The following is a 14,051-nucleotide window of genomic DNA, read 5'->3' as shown; positions in this document are numbered from 1 at the left end:
GGGGGGGGGGGGAGCATATAAGAAATATTTCATGGAAGTATGCCTGCTGAAACCTGCAACTTGATGAAAGTAATGATGTATTCCCTCAAACAGGGGACCAGGAATAAAGGCTCTCTATCAAGATCGGTATTAGACACCAATGAATTGAAAGTTGAGACCCTCTCCTGTGATCACTGAGTAATATCTTATATGTTTTATTTCCCTATACACACAATATGGTGATGGATTAGACATCATTGGAGGTTCAATTTGTCAGTTATTATCTATGAAAAATAGATTTTTTTTAAATCCATTTATGAAAAAATTGTTGGAAATGGATGATTCTATATACATTTGAAAAACATTGTTTCATAGTAATGATATCCAGATAATGTACAACTTCAAAAAATAAATGGCCTTCTGTAGAAGCCTGATGGCAAAATGCTTAAAAGGACAAAGGTCAGAAATATTTATATGATCAAAGATGGAGATGTATATATTTCTTGTATTTTATATTGTAATTTGTGTACATTCAATGGAATAAATATTGTTAATTTAATGATATAAGTCCCATAAAACAAGGTTAAAAAAATTGCAATTTAAAACCCTGCCAGTGCAGCTGTTCAAGTTCAATATCAAATGGACACCTTGTTACTGGGACGTCTTTTTACTTCACATTAGAAACAAAGAGACATGTAAAAGTAGTCAGCCAGCACAAACCTACCCAGCCACCACACCTAAAAAGTAAGTTACCTTGACAGCTTTGCTGTTTTGCCCATAGTTTTACTTTAAAATCCTTGGGGCATATATGTGGAGTTTTCCTGTAACTAAATTGGATCCAAGCCTAAAGTGCATATATATTTGCATTTTACTTTAGGATTCTGTGTTCCACTTTTGATGCTACATGCAACACATTTAGGATTAATTGGAGTAAATTGTTTACATTACAGTAAGATACAGTTAAATCAGGGGGTCCTAGGAATACAGACTGGCACAGTGGCAATGTTGTAACAAAAATTTAAATTATGTAGGTAAACACTTAGGAATTTGGCACTTGTTCAGTAAATGCACTGTGCCTTATAAACAAAAACAAAAGACATAAGCAGATAGGATGTGTTCCTTTTTTGCAAGGCTTCATTTTTCAAGCAGACTGACCTAAATCCCAATTTGGCATAAAAAAATTATGTGCTCAGAATATGGAATTTAAAAGTATTCACAGATTCTTAAATAGATTCCCTTTTCTTTGCTGACCTCTAGGGGGAGTGGTCAGAGTTTCACAGGTGATTTAAGTTCATGGCAGACTCACCTTAAGCTTGCTCACTCTTGCCTGGTGATACAAGTGGCTTGGAATCAAGTGGAGTTAGAAAACACAGGAGTTTGAAAACAAAAGGAGTTAAATCATTATAGTAGCCACAAACTGTAAGTAAACTTTTATAACTCCTTGTAAACAAGCAAACATTGTACTGGGAAAATTAAGGTGGAAGGTTTGGTTCAGTCCACAGTCTGCCATATGTATGCACAAATGGAGCAACAGCTCCTAGGTAAATACCGCTGTGACAGATGTGAGCAATTCGGCTTTCTGGTATCTCACATTGGGGAGCTGGAGAAGCATATTGCACCACTGATCCCAGTCGATCACCTTGAGAGGGGTCTCCTGCTCACTGAGCAAGTAGTTATTTGCTTAGATGTGGAGGGTGGAGAGGTTAATCTGGATGAACATGTAGAGAGTTGGGTTACTGTAGTTAGAGAAAGTGGTAGGGGCTCCCAGAAAATAAAGGCCAGCCCTGTTTTTGAGCACCCCAACATATTTACAAAGTTATGTGAAGATGACAGACCCAGTGGTGGCAACTCTAGATGTTACTGTCACCCCTAACAGCCGGGAGAGCAGCCCATCTAGTAGTGGTGGGGAGGGAAACGCAGAAAGGAAAAGACAATTGGTTGTTATGGGGGATTCTATGATCAGGAGGACTGATAGAATAGTTTGTCGCCCGGATCCCATTAACCAAATGGTTTGCTGTCTCCCTGGTGCGAGGATACGGCATGTGGTGGACCGAGTGGACAAATTACTGTCTTGGTCCATGTTGGAACCAATGATAGATAGATGGAAGATGAAGGATCCGTAAAAATCAGTTTAAAGAACTAGGATTCTAGTTGAAGGAAAGGACCTCCAAGATTATGTTCTCTCGAATATTGCCTGTGCAATGCGAAACACCAGAAAGGCAGAGGGAGCTTAGACAGCCAAATGCATGGCTTAAGTCCTGGTGCAAAAGGGAAGGGCACTGGGCTGACTTTTCATTGGGAGGTGCTCTGTTGGGAGGAAGATTTAGGGGAATGGTGGAGGGATATTTATATAGGACAAAGGCGGGTGGGACAGTTAAATGAGGTGGCAGAAAGGTTAGTCAGGGATCAGCCACTAGTGGAGGGTGGATTGGGGATAGTTGGGGGAGGGTTATGTAAAAATGTATGGAGCTTCCCATGTTACGAACAAACATTGGATTGTGCAGTACTAGTTGTACTGAAAAACAAAACAATTTGGCAAACTATGCTGGTAAATGCAGCAATGGTTTAAAGAGCCTGTTCACCAATGCTGGAAGTCTGGCAAACAAAATAGAGGAGTTGGAAGCTTTAATGAGTGAAGAGAATTATGATTTATTTGGCATTGCTGAATCCTGGCTTTGTTCTTCACATGACTGGACTGTCAATATTCCTGGGTATACTCTCTTTCTTAAAGACAGAGTCAAATGAAAGGATGGCGGTGTCTGTCTGTATGTGAGAAGTGATCTGAAATTGAATGTGAAAGAAGAAATTGCGGATGGAATAAGCGATGAGGTTGAGGCATAATTGGTGGAGTTGAATGTGGGGTTGAAAAACACAATTTATTATTGGAATCTGCTATAGGCCCCCAGTGCTAAGGAAGAAATAGAGAATCAACTACTAGCACAGATAGAAAAAGCAGCAAAAAGTGGAAGTGATTTAATCATGGGAGATTTCAACTACCCTGACATGGAGTAATGACACTACAGGAACAGCAAAAGGGGGGACATTTGTGATTTTAATACAAGATCATTTCATGGTACAGTTTATAGAAGCCCCAACTAGAAATTATACTCTGCTGGACCTAGTTCTTTCTAACAATGCAGAGCTTATAACAAATGTGCATATAAAAGAGAATCTGGGTAGCAGTGAGCATAATAGTGGCAAAAACAGGAAAGATAAAAACATTTAGTTTTAGGAGAGCAAATTTTCCATTATTAGGAGTGGCTCTCCCCTATGTGGCTCACAACTGATGTTAAAAAAGCCATAAGGATCAAGAAAAGGGCATTCCAAAGATAAAAAAAAAGGAAGGATCAGCTTCATCGTTTGAAAACTATAAAGAATATAACAAAAGATGTAAAAATGTGCAAAAGATGAGATAAGATGTGCAAAACTTCAAAGTGAAAGACAGATTGCAAAGGAAAGTAAGGCAACCTCTCCCCCCCAATTTTATTTTTAAATATAATATTAGCAAAAAGATCAGATCTGAGCATGTAGGCTCCTTAACCCCCCTAGCGTTCTAATTCTGTCAGTTTTTTGATGCAAAAAGTGATCTTAATTTTTTTGCATATAAATTTTTGTTTATATTGTGGGCCTGTAAATTTTGGGATTAACTCCCGGGTATGATAATTATATTTATTTATTATATTCTAATATAATACATAATATAAATAATTTTAAAAATAATGAAAAAATAGACAACAATTGTTTTTTTGTAGTTTAAAATACTATATAAAATTAAAAATGTACTTTTATTTTTATTTCATGTTGTATAGTGTTTTTTTAATATAAAAACCATTTAAAAGCTGTTTATTTTGTAATCGGCTTTTAAATTTCCCGACCAGGCCACACCCCCCTAATACATCACCACTCGCATCACCCGGAAGATGTCACATCCTCCCGGGTGATGCGAGTGGGGATGTCCTGCCCGCCTCACCCAGACACTGCTGCTGCTCTGCATCTCCAGGGAGATGCAAAGCACAATGCAGACCTTCTGCATTGGGCATCACATCTTCCAGGAGATGCGAGCAGCAATAGCAAATTCCGGGCGTGGTGCCAGCTGGCATCACCCCGGAATTTATTATTGCTGCTCGCATCTGCAGTTAGATGTGAAGCACAATGCAGAAGGTCCTGCATTGTGCTTGGCATTTCACTGCTGATGCAATCAGCGGCGTGGCTGGGACCCGGGTGGTATTTAAAAGCAGATTACTCGGTAATCTGCTTTTAAATTTCCCGCCCGGCCACGCCCCCCGACGGACCGGCGCATTGGCATCACAGCGGGACCATCAGATTGCCACTGGAGCACGGGGCAAAGGTAAGGGGGTCTTCTAAAGTTACCCCCAGTGTGATTTGGGATTACCGCTTTTTGCAAGTGGAATCCACCCCGAGTCACACTCGGGATTACTGCTAGGGGGGGGGTTAAAGGATGTCTCTGGGTTGGTAACCGGGGACAAAGAAAAGGCAGATTTTCTAAACACTTTTTTTGAGCTCTGTGAACACAAAGGAAAATGGCAGAGCTCAAGTACAAATTCATAATAGCAATGTCACTGCCATAAATGAGTCACAATGACTCAAAATTGATATGATTGAGAAACAGTTGGGCAAAATTAAGGTTGACAAAGTACCAGGACCTGATGGATTACATCCACATGTCCTCAAAGAGCTGAGCTCAGTTTTTTCAAAGCCAATATTTCCAATATTTAGAAATTTTTTAGACACTGGCATGGTACCGATGGATTGGCATAAGGCCAATGTGGTTCCTATCTTCAAAAAGGTAACAAAATCATTACCAGGTACCAGGTATTGGTTAGTTTAACGTCCATAGTTGGAAAGATCGTAGAGAGTTTGATAAAGAGCCACATAGAGGAGACACACATTTTCTGCTAGAAAATAATATAAGTGATCAGCATTGCTTCAAGAATGACTGACTGAAGTTGTCAAACAAATTTACTCTCTTTTTATGAGGAAGTAAACAGGTAGACAGTGGAAAAGCAGTTGATATAGTGTACTTGGACTTTGTTAAAGCATTTGACACCATACCCCACAGACAGTTATAATACAGTTTAGGGTCAACAGGTTTAGAAAAGTCAATCTGTAAATGGATAGAGAACTGGCTTAAAGAGTGCATCCAGAGATTTGTAATTAATGATTCATACTCAGAATGGTCTAAGGTTATTAGTGGTGTACCCCAGGGTTCAGTGTTGGGACTTTTACTGTTTAACATCTTTATAAATGATATAGAGTTTGCGATTAAAAGTACCATTTCTGTGTTTGCAGATGACACCAAACTATTTAATGGAATTAGGTCCATACATGTGCCCTGATTTATGAAAGCTCTCCAAGGCTTGGGACAATACACTTTCATCAGTGAAGTTGGGTGATCCAGCAAACCTGAAATGGATCTGGTCCAGGATTCAAAACATTTGCTAACAAATAGCAAATGATTTTCAAAAATCTATTCCATATTTTCTGGATCACCCAACTTTACTTTTGAAAGTGTATTCTTTCCAGCCTTGGAGAGCTTTCCTAAATCAGGCCCAGGATGTCTATAATCTACAAGCAGACCTGGATGTACTGTTTGATTGGGTGGCAAGTGGCACATTACATTTATTATAGATCAGGGATCATTAACCTTTTCAGGTCCACTAAAATCACTGGCTCCCAACCAGGTGTCACTGAAAGGGGGAGAAACCTCCCCCAGAGTGATGTCATTATGACAAAACCCCGCCCACTCTCCCATCGCAGATCTGAGCCTGCAATGGGAGAGTGGGTGGGTTGTGTGCAGGGACAAAGCCCACCCACTTCCATGAGTCTGGGAGCTGCTTGGGTATGTGGTCACCGGCTCTGGCTGGTGTGTCCACCCGGCGGGGTCTTTCTCCTGACCCTGCTTGGGGATGCAACAACCAGAGCCGCGGACCACCAGTTGGCGACCGCTGATATAGATAAATGTAAAGATATGCCCTTGGGGGCTAACAACATACATGCTTCATACTGTCTAGGGGGAATACATTTGGGGGAGTCTGAAATGGAAAAGGATCTAGGGGTTCTGGTAGATCATAAACTTAATAACAGCATGCAATGCCAAGCTGCAATATTTAAAGCTGGTAAAGTACTTTCTTGTATTAAAAGAGGAATAGACTGCAGAGAGGAAGACATTATCCTGCCCTTGTACAAAGCATTGGTCAGACCACATCTGGAATATGCAGTCCAGTTTTGGGCACCAGTTCACAAAAAGGACTTTGTAGAACTGGAGAGAGTGCAGAGAAGGGCAACTAAACTAATAAAAGGAATGGAGGAGCTCAGCTATGAGGAGAGATTAGCTGAACTGAATCTATTCTCCCTTGAGAAGAGACGTATAAGAGGGGATATGATCACCTTGTATAAATATAGAAATGGTCCATATAAAGTACTCTCTTCCCAATTATTCATTTTGAGATCATTACAAAGAACAAGAGGGCACTCTGTGCGTCTGGAGGAAAAGAAGTTTAAGCTCCGGATCAGGAAGGGATTCTTCACTGTAAGGTCTGTGAAAATGTGGAATCGGCTCCCTCAGGAAGTAGTTTCAGCAACTACTAAAGATTGCTTTACGAAAAAGCTGGATGTTTTTCTAGAAGCACAGAATATAACTGGGTATTAAGGATTTAAAGTAAAGATAACAGAGACTGTTTATCCAGGGAACATCCGATTGCCTCATGGAATCAAGAAAGAATTTTTTCTCCTTTGTTGAAGCAAGTTGTACCAGGGTTTTTTTTGCCTTCCTCATGACCAACTATGTCCTGTAGGGTTTTATATCTGGGATATTTTTATTTACCTAGTGGTTGAACTTGATGTCTTTTTTCAACCTAGCCTACTATGTAATCATGTAACCAGTGAAAGCACATTACATTAGTCATATCATTGCCAGCAAAGTATACTGTAGATTGCATCAATATCTATGTGCAAGCATGGTTTGTTTACATGGTGTCCTGCTGGAATTCTACAATTGCAACCTTTTGGGTTGCCTTAAGTCTGCACTGTCGCCCCCTTACCCTTTCTGTGTCTCTGGGTTAGCCCTCCAGGAGCTTGGGAAATCAATTGGTGGTGCTAGAATGGAGGAGTGAAGGGGGGATAAGAAACAATAATTTGGTTTCATGCAGAAATCCAATAAAAAGACTATGGGTACTTACACACGTCATCCGATTATCGCTTTAATCGGACGAAGATCTAATGTGTGTACAGCTGCCGTCTGACGTTGTTCATGAAGGGGAGAGAGCACAGCAGGGTGCCGCTCCCTTTTTCCCGCTTCCCTTCTCCATAGAGCAGAACAGCACTGTATGTTACAGTACTTATTAATGCATCTTTCAGTCTTTTGTCACCTGTAATAAAAAAAATGAAATTTATTGCTCCTGGAAGGCTGCTATACACAGCTAGACATTCAGGATTGTCTTGTCAGTGCAAGCATTTATAAGCATTTTTTTTTTTTTTGTTGTTGTTGATGTTTTTTTTTGTTTTTTTAATTCCTGAAATAGGTGTGTGTGTGTGTGTGTGTTTCTTATTCAAGCAAGGAATAAGCAATTTACTTATATTTTGAGCAGTTTAAGTTTAAGCTGCAGAGAGCTTTTGAAAAAATGTGTGTAAATGCTACCTTCCACAAATGCCTGCTCAAAAAAAAGATCTGTTTTCAATATAACATTATTCTAATATATATAAATAATGATATATCTATCATTTGGCTATTTTAAGGCTTTAAGAATGCGTACAAGTGCCTGGACAGATCTGAACATCAACAAGCCTAAATGTTTAAACAAAAAAGAGAAAAACATATGACATATTGTCTTTTTTATCAGGACCACAAACTTAGGGTTTCCATGACTCACTATTTTCTCTTTCTCTTTACTCTCTGCATTGGATCGTACCTAATCATCAACCTCCCTCCATGGGCCTTTCCATCTTTACAGATTCCAACTTTACATTTTGCAATTTTTTTTTCTTTACACAACAGTTGTACTTTTTGTGATAATATGCCTGTAAGTTTAATGCATATGGTCAAATTAAAAATGTTTGACAACCTGCATAGTGTTGGACTGCATAGTGGTGGTATTCATGCAATGTATTTTGTAATCTATTAGGTGATTAAAGATGTGTGCAATCGGCTTTGCCTTCAAATGGAAAGAAACATTTCCAGGTTTTTGGCGGATTGGAATCCAGGTATGTAATGACATTGTTAGTGTTGCCACAGGGTACGCCTAATGGTTGGATTGTGCATGAAATACTTTCTTTATTTAACTCATAACAGAAGCAGTAGATTGACATATTCAGTGACATACCTAAAAATGTAGAGTGATGATACTATTATGTGCCATGTGTTTCTGAAACCGATATATCACTGAAGATGGCAATGCAGTTTCCGTGTTTGAGCCATGTTTTTTTCTGTATTTTTGACTGTACTTTAGATTTAACAAATGATCCTGCATTCTCATCAAGTACCAAATTGGAATCTTTTCACCACCAAGCTTCAAAGTTATTTTACTAAAAATGTATGCTATTTTATTATAATCTTGCACTAACTTTTTAACCAACACATTTGTTTTTTCTGCATCGGTCCTGTGTAGGTTAAATTGGTGCAGTCTTTTTCTGATTGTAGATTTATGCACTTTGACATTACCTATTGCATTTATCTGCTTTGGGCTAAACTCTATGTGTAAGTTTACTTTTTGAAAACTTTTAGGTAATGTAGGCAGTTCTGAGCATTTACTGTGATTATGTGACATGGAAAGAAACCAGATTCAACTTTGTGCAAGGAATTTCATGAATCAGTTAACAGGTATGTAAATTCCATATTGTATTTCATAAATAAGTTGTATTTTATTAGGATGTTTCACTGATTACATAGGATTCTTACAATATTTGGCTCACCAAAAAACGAGAAATTGAAAATGTGTAGAGATATTTAACATTTACTATTGTTCTAGACTTTGTTTTTCCTTTTCTCTTTCTTTTTCTCTTTTCTCTCTCTCTTTTTCTCTTTCTTCGTAAATTTTTATATAACAAACAAAAAACTGTAATTAAGTATACATTGACCAATTACATACAGTGGCTGACGTGGTTATTATTTGTTCATGAGGCAAATTATTTGGAATAATGCATGTATATATTTTCCAATTTAAAAAATATTTTGTGATCTAGTACTGACAATAATATATTATATAAAATAAGACCGTACATAATAAAAGACAGTAGCAAAATAATATATTATTACTAAACTACACTGTAAAGTATATGTATTACTACACTATACAATCTCTTCAAAGTAAACCTAAGGTGCGTACAGGCATACAATCACCATGGAAGGTGACAATGCAGACATTGACTGACATTGACACAGACAAGGTGGGACACGTGATAGTTATAGAACCTCCCTGTTAAAAGGAAAAAAGTTGTCATCATAGGCAATAGGTGTTGGGTCTTCAATTCACATGGCTGAAGGTGTTAATTGCACAGGCAACAAAAAATTTTTGATGATCATCAGAAACCACAGCAAACTTTTCTAAATAAATTTTTCGAGCATATTTCAGATCAAACACCTACAGTTCCTGAGTAATGTTTACTATTAAAGTCAACATTGTACGTGCATGTATTTTGTACTCACCATTGAAGTGAATGTTAATACATCTTCAGTGTGAAGTACAATAAGGCACACGTACACGTGTGGTATATGCTTAGAAACTATTGTTTCTTCAGAAATGCTTAGAGATTTTTTTGTGTACTCTTTGTCTGGATTGTTGCGGTACAGCATCCAGCAGTAGTCAGCCATCATACTTTCATTCTAGAAACCTTGGTAGCAGTGCTCCATTAACTGAATGTCCTGGTGAAAATGTTCTCCTTGTTCGTCATTCACCATACCAGGACTTTCCAGAAAGAATTCTAGATGAGACTGCAAGAAATGTATTTTTAATGACATGCGACAACCCGGTTTCTGGTATGAATCAAGCAGATTCTGAACTCCTTCCTTGTATGCAGGAGACTTATGGTTGCCCAGGAAAATTTGAGAGATTGTTTGAAAACATTATCCTGCAAAGCAGACTTGATCCGTGGCCCTATAAATATCCCTTCCTTCATTTTTTGCAGTGCTTATGTTTGGAACTTCTCAACAAGGTACTGAAAACCCATGGAGTTTGATTTACCCATGGCCTTTACAAGGTTCTTCATCAAGCCTAACTTGATATGGAGAGGTGGCAGAAATATTTTATGCGGATCAACCAGGGACAGAAACTTGACACTGCTTCTTCCGGGCCTATAGGTATTTCCTGGTAGCCAATAACGCTTGACATAATTTTCTCCTGTGGATCAGCTGTCCCACAGGCATAGGAAACAGCAATATTTTGTGAATCCTCCTTGCATTCCTAGCAGCAAGCCAATGACCTTTATATCCCCACAGATTGGTTACAACTCTTGACTTGTGGAGTTAAAAAAAGTTTTCTGATATTGTGCATTGTGGAGTTGTGTCTGTTTGACTGTTGGGTTGTGTCTGCTTGACTGTCAGTTTTGTTTTAAATAGCTTTTTTTTCTTTTTCCTTGCTGACATCTAAGGGGTCAAGGTTTCATAGGTGATTTAGGTTTTGTGCAGACTCACCTTGAGCATTCTCTTGGCTGGTGAAACAAGTGGCTTGAATCAAGTGGAGTTTGAAAACAAAAGGAGTTTAATCCTTATAGTAACTACAATCGGTAAGTAAACTTTTATAGATCCTTGTAAAACAAACATTGTACTGGTAAAACTAGTGGTGCCAAGGTGGAAGGTTTGGTTCAGTGCACAGTCTGCCATATGTATGCACAAATGGAGCAATAGCTCCTAGGTGAATACCACTGTGACAGTTGTGAGCAAGTCCCCTTTCTGGTATCCCGCATTGGAGAGCTGGAGAAGCACATTGCAACACTGAGATCAGACGATCACCTTGAGAGGGGTCTCCGAGCTCACTGAGCAGGTAGTTAATGGCTTAGATGTGGATGGTGGAGAGGTTAATCAGGATGAACATGTAGGGAGTTGGGTCAGTTTAGTTAGAGGGAGTGGTAGGGGCTCCCAGAAAAGGACGGCTAGCCCTGTGTTTGTGCACCCCAACATATTTGCAAAGTTATGTGAACATGTGCAGGTGGCAGACCCAGTGGTGTCAACTCTAGATGTTACTGCTACCCCTAACAGCCGGGAGAGCAGGCCATCTAGTAGTGGTGGGGAGGGAAACGCAAGGTAAAAGACAATTGGTTGTCATGGGATTTTTTTTGATCAGGAGGACTGATAGAATAGTTTGTCGCCCGGATCCCTTTAACTGGTTTGCTGTCTCCCTGGTGCAAGGGTTCGGCATGTTGTGGACCGAATGGACAAATTACTGGGAGGGGCTGGACAAGACCCAGCTGTCTTGCTGCATGTTGGAACCAATGACAGGATGGATGGAAGATGGGAAGATCCTTAAAAAACAGTTTAAGGAACTAGGTTTCAAGTTGAAGGAAAGGACCTCCAAGTTTATGATCTCTGGAATATTGCCTGTGCCATGTGCAACACAGGAAAGGCAGAGGAAGCTTAGACAGCTAAACGCATGGCTTAAGTCCTGCTGCAAAAGGGAGAAGCTCCAGAAGCACAGAATATAACTGGGTATTAAGACTTGAGGGTAAAAATACAGTGAATGTTGATCTAGGAAACATCCAGTTGCCTCATGGAATCAGGAAGGATTTTTTTCCCCTGTTGAAGCAAATTGTACCAGGTTTTTTTTTTTTTGCCCTCCTCTGAATCAACTATTTCCATAGCATTTATATCTGGAATATCTTAATTTCCCTAGTGGTTGAACTTGATGGACTTATGTCTTTTTTCAACCTAACCTACTATGTAACTATGTGTTTTATGCTGGATTTCTTCAATTAGTAAGTTCATAGGACTCCTTTAGGTTAACGGAATGTGAAATCGGTAAACTTGATTTGGAATTACCATTATGCAGTAAGACTGCTTTCAAGCTACTTTTAGAGGAATCAATGAACATACGCCATTCAGATGGAACATGCTCTTGTGACAAACTGTTAAAGAGTGCATTTATATCATTACCATAGCACAGTGAGCCATCAGTAGTGAAGAACATTGTCAGGTTTTTACTTTGTTTTCCTTAGTGAGTTACAGTTACATCCTTTGCAAGCAAGTGCTTCTGTTTAAGCCTTGAAGCAAGACGTTCTGCTTTGTCTTTGGAGAGATTTAGACCACGAACGAGATCATGCAGCTTTGCTTGTGTAAAGGTCTCTGGTTCTGAATCTTCATTGGCCAAGTCCATCAGGTGGCGGTACCAGAACTGCCAATGAATCATCATGGGGAACATGCCTAATTGCAGAATCAAGGCTGGGATATACAATGTTGTGCTTAGTTTTACCTGAGAATTCACTTTTGTTGACGCAGCAAAAATAGCAGTGGATTAGATGGTCTCGCGGTTCTCTCCACACCATCGAAATTGCAAATGGTATTGCTGCTTTACACTGATTTAGCCAGTCATGCAATCCTTTGGAACAACTGGTACAGATAACATGTGGAGCCTAAGATTTATCCTGGTCACCAAGTGGACAGCTGTAATATAATCTGTATATCTTTTAAAGTGCTGTGGTAATTTGGCGACGTTGTGCTTTCATCGTGAATGAACCACACATGTAACAGAAACTGTCTGGATCATTAAGGCAATTTCTAGACATGATGACATGAAATGAAATAAATCGCAGTTAGTGCTGTCTCTAACCTTAAAAAAAGAAAACTATCATTAAATTTTGTAATATGTTATAGCTATTTATAATGAATTTCACACAATATATAATTAGCTGTATCACAAAAATTAGATGTGCTACTTAAAAACTGAACACAGATTTAAAATCCGCATCAAAAATACTACAAAGCCCACATAAAATTATATCTGATGAAAATGACATGTTGACCTGTGTTTTCAAATTGCTGGAGTAAAGACGTTAAAATGACATGTGTTGAGAGAGATGATGTCAATGTCCCCTATCTGTTTAGAGATGGTTGTTCCATTTTGAAATAAGTGGCCTCTTTCTTTCCATGCAGGTGCATACCAGATGTCCCCTCTGTTTGTCCAGGCTGCATGACACCCAGGGATGTAATTATGTGACTAAAACAAGGTGGGTTCACAACTTTCAGACCTTTACCCTGTTCTTAGATGATTATGATCTGTCTTGAAGCATTCCACAATGATTTGGACTGGATTGTGTGAATTCAACTGGTGTATGTTCTTAATGACTGTTAAAACTGAAGTGGCTTAGATAAATTGAAAATGTCTTCAACATAAAAGTACAGGTCCAACTGAACTTGAGCTATGCCATGATCCTGATAAATGAAAATTTACACAGACCTTAAACAACTAAAAGTGGTTTAAAACCACTGTGCAACTAAGATTCCTGGGCTAGACTGTAAATGGGGCTTTCATATTCAGACAGCCAGGGTAGCAATCTACTAAACACAGGGCAGATTTGTCTTTAGGAGAATGCTCATTTCTTATTACAAAAATGATCTGATCTTAAGAACATACTATTATTCTGTATTTTATAACCGTAAGTCCAATGGGATTTATGTAACTAAAAAAGAATTTGGAGAAAACTAGTGATGGTTTCTCTCCAAAAATACAGTTAGGTCCATAAATATTTGGACAGAGACATTTTTCTAATTTTGTTTTTGTACATGACCACAACTCATTTTAAATAAAACAACTCAGATGCAGTTGAACAGCAGACATTCAGCTTTAATTCAGTGGGTTGAACAAAAAGAAAAAATGTAGAGAACTAAAGCCTTTCTTTAACACACTTCATTTCAGGGGCTCAAAAGTAATTGAACAAATTTAAAAGCTGAAAATAAAATGTTCATTTCTAATACTTGGTTGAAAACCCTTTGCTGGGTATGACAGCCTGTAGTCTTGAACTCATGGACATCACCAGATGCTGGGTTTCCTCCTTTTTAATGCACGCCCAAGCCATCACACTATATTGTGAGCCTGTAATTCATAGGATTAACTCCTGGGTATGATAAT

At 38.8% G+C, this 14,051-nt stretch overlaps 1 protein-coding gene across 6 annotated transcripts in view; it reads left to right on the top strand.

The window, feature by feature from the left end:
• The window catches only part of USP49 (ubiquitin specific peptidase 49), a 63,586-nt gene that overhangs the window by 10,718 nt on the left and 38,817 nt on the right, over nt 1-14,051 (top strand). For 2 of the 6 annotated variants that reach the window (XM_072424038.1, XM_072424083.1), the window contains exons 2-5: nt 8,121-8,199; nt 8,720-8,815; nt 10,582-10,716; nt 13,076-13,149. The gene's annotated coding sequence lies outside the window, so the exon portion shown is untranslated. The other 4 variants (XM_072424048.1, XM_072424059.1, XM_072424076.1 and 1 more) reach the window with 4 other exon arrangements.

This window comes from Pyxicephalus adspersus, chromosome 1 (assembly GCF_032062135.1).
Source record: "Pyxicephalus adspersus chromosome 1, UCB_Pads_2.0, whole genome shotgun sequence".
Lineage (NCBI taxonomy): Eukaryota > Metazoa > Chordata > Amphibia > Anura > Pyxicephalidae > Pyxicephalus > Pyxicephalus adspersus.
The sequence above is the reverse complement of the archived record's forward strand: the minus strand, read 5'-3'. Positions and strand labels throughout refer to the sequence as shown.